The following is a 7,534-nucleotide window of genomic DNA, read 5'->3' as shown; positions in this document are numbered from 1 at the left end:
TGTCTCATCGTTCCACCGCCTCTGGCAGAGCTACCTTTGCAATAGGCGGCAGCAGCGACAGCAGCAGCAGCCAATTCAGTTTGGAAAATATTATGACAACATTTTTACATCCAATACCCCGACCTGACACACATCGTAGTCACCAAAGGGATGTTCACCATCACCAGGTGCAGCACCTAAACAACCAGGTTCACTCGTACCTGGACTGTGCCCTTTCTCCGCCAGAAATGCTGATCCCAGACCCCATGGACTTCTGGGTCAGCAGATTGGATCATTGGCAAGAACTGGCCCAGTTTGCCATGGGTGTACTGTCTTGTCCACCCTCCAGTGTAGCGTCAGATAGGGTATTCAGCGCGGCAGGGGGCTTCGTCACCTGTAAGCGAACAAGATTGTCCGCCAACAGCTTGGAAAATCTCACGTTTCTGAAAATGAATCAAGCGTGGATCGGTGAGGATTTTAAAACCCCTGTGCCTGATGCCACTGATTAGATCTGACATTGCTGCTGCTGCTGCCTCTGCCGCCTGCTACTGCCGCCTGCTACTACGGGATTCTGTCCTGTCCACTCTTTTTTTAATGTGCTGCTGCTACTACTACTACTACTACCACCCTTGCTGTCTGTGTTGGCTACCTCTACTACCACCAATACACCTTCACTGCCGCCCGTCCTCTACAAGCAGGCCTGAGGCCTGCCCCACCACAGGGCTTTGTCCTGTGACTGTCGTCCAGTCTCTTTTTTTAATGTGCTGCTACTACTACTACCACCCTTGCTGTCTGTGTTGGCCACCTCTACTACCACCAATACACCTCCACTGCCGTCTGCTACAAGCAGGCCTGCCCTACCACAGGGCTTTGTCCTGAGACTGTCCAGTCTATTTTTTTTAATGTGCTGCTACTACTACTACCACCCTTGCTGTCTGTGTTGGCTACCTCTTCTACCACCAATACACCTCCACTGCTGTCTGCTACAAGCAGGCCTGCCCCACCACAGGGCTTTGTCCTGTGACTGTCGTCCAGTTTCTTTTTTTAATGTGCTGCTACTACCAGTCTACCACCCTTGCTGTCTGTGTTGGCTACCTCTACTACCACCAATACACCTCCACTGCCGTCTGCTACAAGCACGCCTGCCCCACCACAGGGCTTTGTCCTGTGACTGTCGTCCAGTCTCTTTTTTTAATGTGCTGCTACTACTACTACCACCCTTGCTGTCTGTGTTGGCCACCTCTACTACCACCAATACACCTCCACTGCCGCCCGTCTGCTACAAGCAGGCCTGAGGCCTGCCCCACCATAGGCCTTTGTCCTGTGACTGTCGTCCAGTCTCATTTTTTAGGGTGCTGCTACTACCAGTCTACCACCCTTGCTGTCTGTGTTGGCTACCTCTACTACCACCAATACACCTCCACTGCCGTCTGCTACAAGCAGGCCTGGATCGCTTGTGAAAAGCCATTGCTTGTTGTTTTTACATCCATGTATGGAAGAACCCCGGCAGGCATCTGCCAATAAAAAGGGTCAATTTTTGGAGGGCTTGTCAAAAGCCATTGCTTGTTGCTTTTACATCCATGTATGGATGAACCCCAGCAGGCATCTGCCAATAAAAAGGGTCAATTTTTGGAGGGCTTGTCAAAAGCCATTGCTTGTTGCTTTTACATCCATGTATGGAAGAACCCCAGCAGGCATCTGCCAATAAAAAGGGTACATTTTTGGAGGACTTGTGAAAAGCCATTGCTTGTTGCTTTTACGTCCATGTATGGAAGAACCCCGGCAGGCATCTGCCAACAAAAAGGGTCAATTTTTGGAGGGCTTGTCAAAAGCCATTGCTGTAAAGGATCTGCCAGGCACAACTTCTGTGTATACGCCCATAGGTAATCAGTCTGCACCTGAGTCTATGTCTCTGAGACTGACTCCATCTTCCACCACTCAGGAAGGCAGGCTTAGGAGTGGGAGAGCCTATCGCAGCCTGGCCAGATGGAGATAGCTCCCGCCCTTTGTCTATTTATATCTGCCTTTCCTGTTCCTCCTTTGCTTGTGATTCTTCTCGTGTGGTTTCCTGGCCCAGCTACAGCTTCTAACTATTTGATCCTGCTCCATACTGACCCTGGCTTACTGACTACTCTCCTGCTCTGCATTTGGTACCTCGTTCACTCCTGGTTTGACTCGGCTTGTTCACCACTCTGTTGCTCACGGTGTTGCCGTGGGCAACTGCCCCATTTCCCTTAGCTTTGTGTACCCTTGTCTGTTTGTCTCGTGCCCTTACTGAGCGTAGGGACCGCCGCCCAGTTTTACCCCGTCGCCTAGGGCGGGTCGTTGCAAGTAGGCAGGGACAGAGTGGCGGGTAGATTAGGGCTCACTTGTCCGTTTCCCTACCCCCATCATTACAATTGCTTGTTGCTTTTACATCCATGTATGAAAGAACCCCGGCAGGCATTTGCCAATAAAATGGGTCAATTTTTGGAGGGCTTGTCAAAAGCCATTGCTTCTTCTTTTACCACCTTATATGTATGAACCCTGGCATGCATCAGCCGTCTAAAATGGTTAATTTTTGTACCTTTTTTTAACAATGCATTAAGCATACAACATGCACAAGTGCAGTGGTTTCTGTTAGTTTTCACCGTGTCCCATCCGTTTTCCTATAGCCATACATGTTGGCGTAACTTTGACACTAAATTTGCCTTAAAGACAGCTCAAAAGTACTTGGATACACTCATGGGTGACCTAAGAGTGTTATACAGGGCTTCTAGGGCTTTTAAACAGTGTTATACATGATTTTTAGGGGCTTTCTTGTATTACAGGTTCGGTCAGAACTAGTTCGGTCCGAATCGAACTTTTTCACGAAGTTCGGCGAACCTGCCGAACCGAACTTTTCATAAGTTCGCTCATCTCTACTTAGTATATTTACACTCCTCCACCCCCATCCCGTTCTCACATGTGTAGTTCTCAATGTATAGCCAGCTGGTCAATCTACCGGGTCTGCCGGCTTCTCCTGCTCCTCTTTTTCCTCTCCAGGATACTAAAAAGAAAGTGCTCATCTTCCACCAACACTTACAGCATTATCATCAGCTCAGACTAGTTGGTTGTGCTAAGAAATGTAAAGGTTTATTTTTTTTGTTTATTTTTGGGCCACCCCACTTTAGGAAGTTGCCTACCCCTCTTTACGGCTCTGGACCCGTCTACTGTGTAGGGTGACAATTTTATTTACTATTTAAGCTCCAGTTTCATACAGCTCTGAATGATTTTTATACATATAAAACAAACATATACAAATGAATACAATATACATAATAAGTGATGCTACATCTTTTCATTCATTTCCTCCATTTTTTCCTACACATAAAGAAATAGTTCTGCATGGTTATTTTGATTTCCTGATTTCTTAAGCCGTATATAATAGGGTTGAATAATGGAGTAAACACAGTATACATAAGAGATAACAGTTTGTTGACAGTCGTGGAAAACCCTCCGCGGGGCTCCATAATAAGTACATACAACAGCCAGGTGAGAACTACATGTTGAAAATGTCTTCTTCCTCTCAGTGACTGAGGTGGTCTTTAACCCATTAGTGACCGCCAATACACCTTTTCACGGCGGCCACTAATGGGCTTTATTCCGATATATACACGTTTTCACGGCGCTGCATCGGAATAAATAAACAGAGCAGGGAGTCGTTAAATCTTCCTGCTCTCAGCTACCTCCGGTATCCCTATTGATCTCGCCAGTTTAACCCCTCAGATGCGGTGCTCAATAGCGAGCGCCGCATCGGAGTGGTTTTGGAGAGAGGGAGGGAGCTCCCTCTTTCACCCCACCGGCACCCTGAGCGAGATCGCAGTATGTCGGTGGTTTCTATGGCAGCCGGGGGACTTAATAAAGTCCCCCAGGTCTGCCACTAGTTATGCCTGCTAGACCATGCCAGAGGCATGGCCTTAGCAGATGTCTGTTCGTTTTACACGGGCGGGCACCAATACACTGCAATACAAAAGTAGTGTATTATAAAAGCGGTCGGAGGATCGGATAGTGCAGTCCCCTAGTGGGACTAGTAAAATAAAAAAAGTTTAAGAAAGTTAAAGAAGCACTCCACTTTTTTTTTTTACTGCACCCTTCATTTGCACAGTGGTTTTGCATTGGTGTGCTGTGTGCAAAAATACTTACCGATCCCCGCATCTTGTATTTTTCAGGTCCAGCGCCGTTCACGTGATCTTCCCTCTGAAAAACAGTGATTCCAGACCACGTCAGAATGAAGATCACGTAAGCGGCGCTTGACCCGAAAAACGACAAGATGCGGGGATTGGTAAGTATATATTTTAAATCGTTGCAATCGTAACAACCCAATGAATAAAGTTATTGTGTTATTTTATACCACACGGTAAATGGCGTAAATTTAGGACGCAAAAAAATGTGGCGACACTGCTGGGTTTTTTCTATTCTCTCCCCCCCTCGCCCCCCAAAAAAAAATTTATACTGTAAAAGTTAATCAATAAATTCTATGTACCCAAAATGGTGCTATTAAAAAATACAACTTGTCCCACAATAAACAAGACCTTATACAGTTATGTCGACGCAAAAATAAAAGATGATGGAAAAACTTAAAAAATAGCTTGGTCATTAAAGCCTAAAATAGGCTGGTCACTAAGGGGTTAAGATGTTTACAAAGAAATAACTATAGGTGACCACAATAAACACAAAGGGGATAATGGTAACGAGACCAGAGAGAGACATCACCTCATATTTTACTATGGAAATATCGGAGCATGATAAATCTAGAAGAAGTCCAAAATCACAAAAGAAGTGGTCAATGACATTGACCCACAATGAACCACAATGTCTGTATAAAAAATATTGGTATAAGGGTAAGTATAAACCCAAGAGACCAGCAGCCCATAACCAGATATATACTCAGTGTGCGGTTTATAATGGTGGAGTAGTGCAGTGGGCTACAAATAGCGAGATAACGGTCATAGGACATTGCTGTCAGCAAAAGACACTCGGTAGTTGCCAAAGCCCCAAAAAAGAAAAACTGATCTATACAACCTGTGAGGAACAAACTGCTACCTTCTGCCAAAGTAATGCTCACCATGACTGGGACAACATTTGAAGTGACCAATATATCCGAGAAAGAGAGGTGACCAAGAAAAAAGAACATTGGAGATCGGAGGCGAGAACTGGTTGACACCAACAAGATAATGATAAGGTTTCCCATGACTGTTACCATATAGAGGAGCAGACACATACAGATGAAGAAGAACTCGAAATTATGTAGGTTTCCAAAACCTCTGAGGACTATTTCAGCTATGAATGTGCTATTCATTGTACATATGGGTAGATCCACATAAGATGGAATGATGGATAGGATCTTAAAAAAGTCATCACTTTGACTGGTTAAAAGGGAAATGCCACTGGTATGAGGTATCTCAGAAATGTGAAATATCTCTCATACAAAAAAGTGGCCCACACATAACTAAAAATAATTCATATAGATTTGCAGAAGGAACACATGAACATTTAAAGGTTTTAACTTAAGATCCCCAGTGATCAGAACTCATATTCTGCTGCGAACATGAAATCTACGGCCAAGCTGAAATATAAGGATATACAATATTAATAATAGTACATGAGATCCAGAAGTAGAAGTAGATTTAGCTCTGCAGGTGATATAAAAAGTTTCTCTCCACTAACTGATTTGAACACAAGTTCTTCCCCTTAGACCCATAATTCCAAGCATTGGTTCTCCAGGTGAACGATTAGGTGTCTGGGTAGACCATTGCCTGACACTGATAGACCATTGCCTGCCATCGGTAGTCCAAGATATGACAGGCTTTATACAATATACTAAGCAAGTCTTGACCTTCTTGAAAGAATGTTGTAGGTGTATAACCTGGGTTGGCTATCAACTCCTGTTCTTCACACATCATTGGCACCACACATTGTTTCCCACCATCTAGGCGTGCATAGTCCCTCTAAGGAATTTCTGATAAAGGCAGTTGATTTTCTCCTGCAGCATAACTAAGTCTTACAGGGAGCTTCAAAGGTGTTAAAATTTTCCTCATCTTTGGCTATACACCGATAAACCATAACATTAAAACTGCTGACAGTGACATCAGGGGAAACTCCTTAAGCGGAATCCCCATCCAGAGCGTTGCCGACGCTGTGACCGGGAATTCCACTCCAGGAGTAGCTCCTGTCGTCTGTGTCTGCAACACTGTGACCGGGGATTCCGCTTCAGGAGTTTACCCTGATGTCACTGTCCATATTTGAACAGAGACATCAAGGAGCGCTCCAGGAGCGGAATCCCCGGCCACATGGGGATTCCGCTCATTCAGGGAGCTACAATGGTGCTAGTAGATAGCAGATTAGGGAGATACCTCCCTGCTCTGCTAAAGTGCCGTCGCTACCGCTATAGCAACCGCAGTGGCTGCTAGTGGCGCCACCGCCCTCATGCCCGGTGTCGCCGCTAGCAGCCTCTATGGCTGCTGCAGTGACGGCCACTAAGTGAAGTAGCGCCCGGGCGGAAAGGCGACAGACTAAGGCCAGCCCTGGGTGCAGTTAGCGAGTGGCACCAGACCTGCTGGTAGTTGCAACGGCGCGGAGATACACACCTCTCTTGCAGTGTGGCGGCTGGCGCCCTGTGCGACCGCACTGGTCGAACTATCTAAAGCCGGCCATGACTGCAGCTTACTATAGGGGTTGAATAAAACTTCACCTTAAGATTTCCATATTAATATCCATGGCTGTCCCCACAGGGTAAAACTAATCTTATCTGTTATAGACTAGAAGTCATAGGTCTCGCTAGTGCCACCAAAAAGTCTTTGATCCATCAAGGCATGGAGTTCACAAAACCTCTGAAGGTGTCCTTAGGTAACTGGCACTAACTAGTTATCAGCAGACCCTTTATGTCCTGTATGTTGTGAGGTGCTGCCTCCATGGATCGGACTTCATTTTCAAACACATCCCTCAGATGCTTAATTGGATTGAGATCTAGGGAATTGGGAGGCTAATTCAACACCACACTGTCATGTTCCTCAAACCATTCCTGAACAAGTTTTGCAGTGTAGCCAAGCGTATTATCCTGCTGAAAGGACAACATAATATATTACAGAAAGTTATATAGTCTAACAATATTTTAATTGTATATAATTAGATAGGATCGTGCACATGTGTAGATATCACTACACTTGAGGGACTCACCGAGAGTAAGGATCCGGCTCCAACATAAACACAAACCATGTGCTGTAATCACCATTGTCGAGCTGCTACTATGCAGATTCGCAGAAGCATTAGTATCCATGCTGCGCATGTCACGCATGCACAGTCACGAAGAGAACGCCAATCAGCCATACCCGAAGAGCTGATCTTTTACAGGACAGGATACACAGGGATCAAAAACGTATCCCATTTATTACCACTCATACACAGATGAGTAATCGGATATATGATGTTATACGGTTACATTGGCCCATGTTGGGTCGATGTTTCCCACATGTAGAACCTTTCAGAAAACCGCCCCTGTTTACTTACCGTAGACCACCCAATTTGAGATATAAGC

General features: G+C 45.5%; 1 pseudogene; it reads right to left on the bottom strand.

The window, feature by feature from the left end:
- Positions 1–3,302: 3,302 nt before the first annotated feature.
- Positions 3,303–5,299, bottom strand: LOC142750735 (olfactory receptor 11A1-like; annotated as a pseudogene).
- Between the last annotated feature and the right edge of the window lie 2,235 nt (positions 5,300–7,534).

The sequence above is a fragment of the Rhinoderma darwinii genome, chromosome 3, assembly GCF_050947455.1.
Source record: "Rhinoderma darwinii isolate aRhiDar2 chromosome 3, aRhiDar2.hap1, whole genome shotgun sequence".
NCBI classification, from domain to species: domain Eukaryota; kingdom Metazoa; phylum Chordata; class Amphibia; order Anura; family Rhinodermatidae; genus Rhinoderma; species Rhinoderma darwinii.
This window is presented reverse-complemented; position numbering and strand designations above follow the sequence as displayed.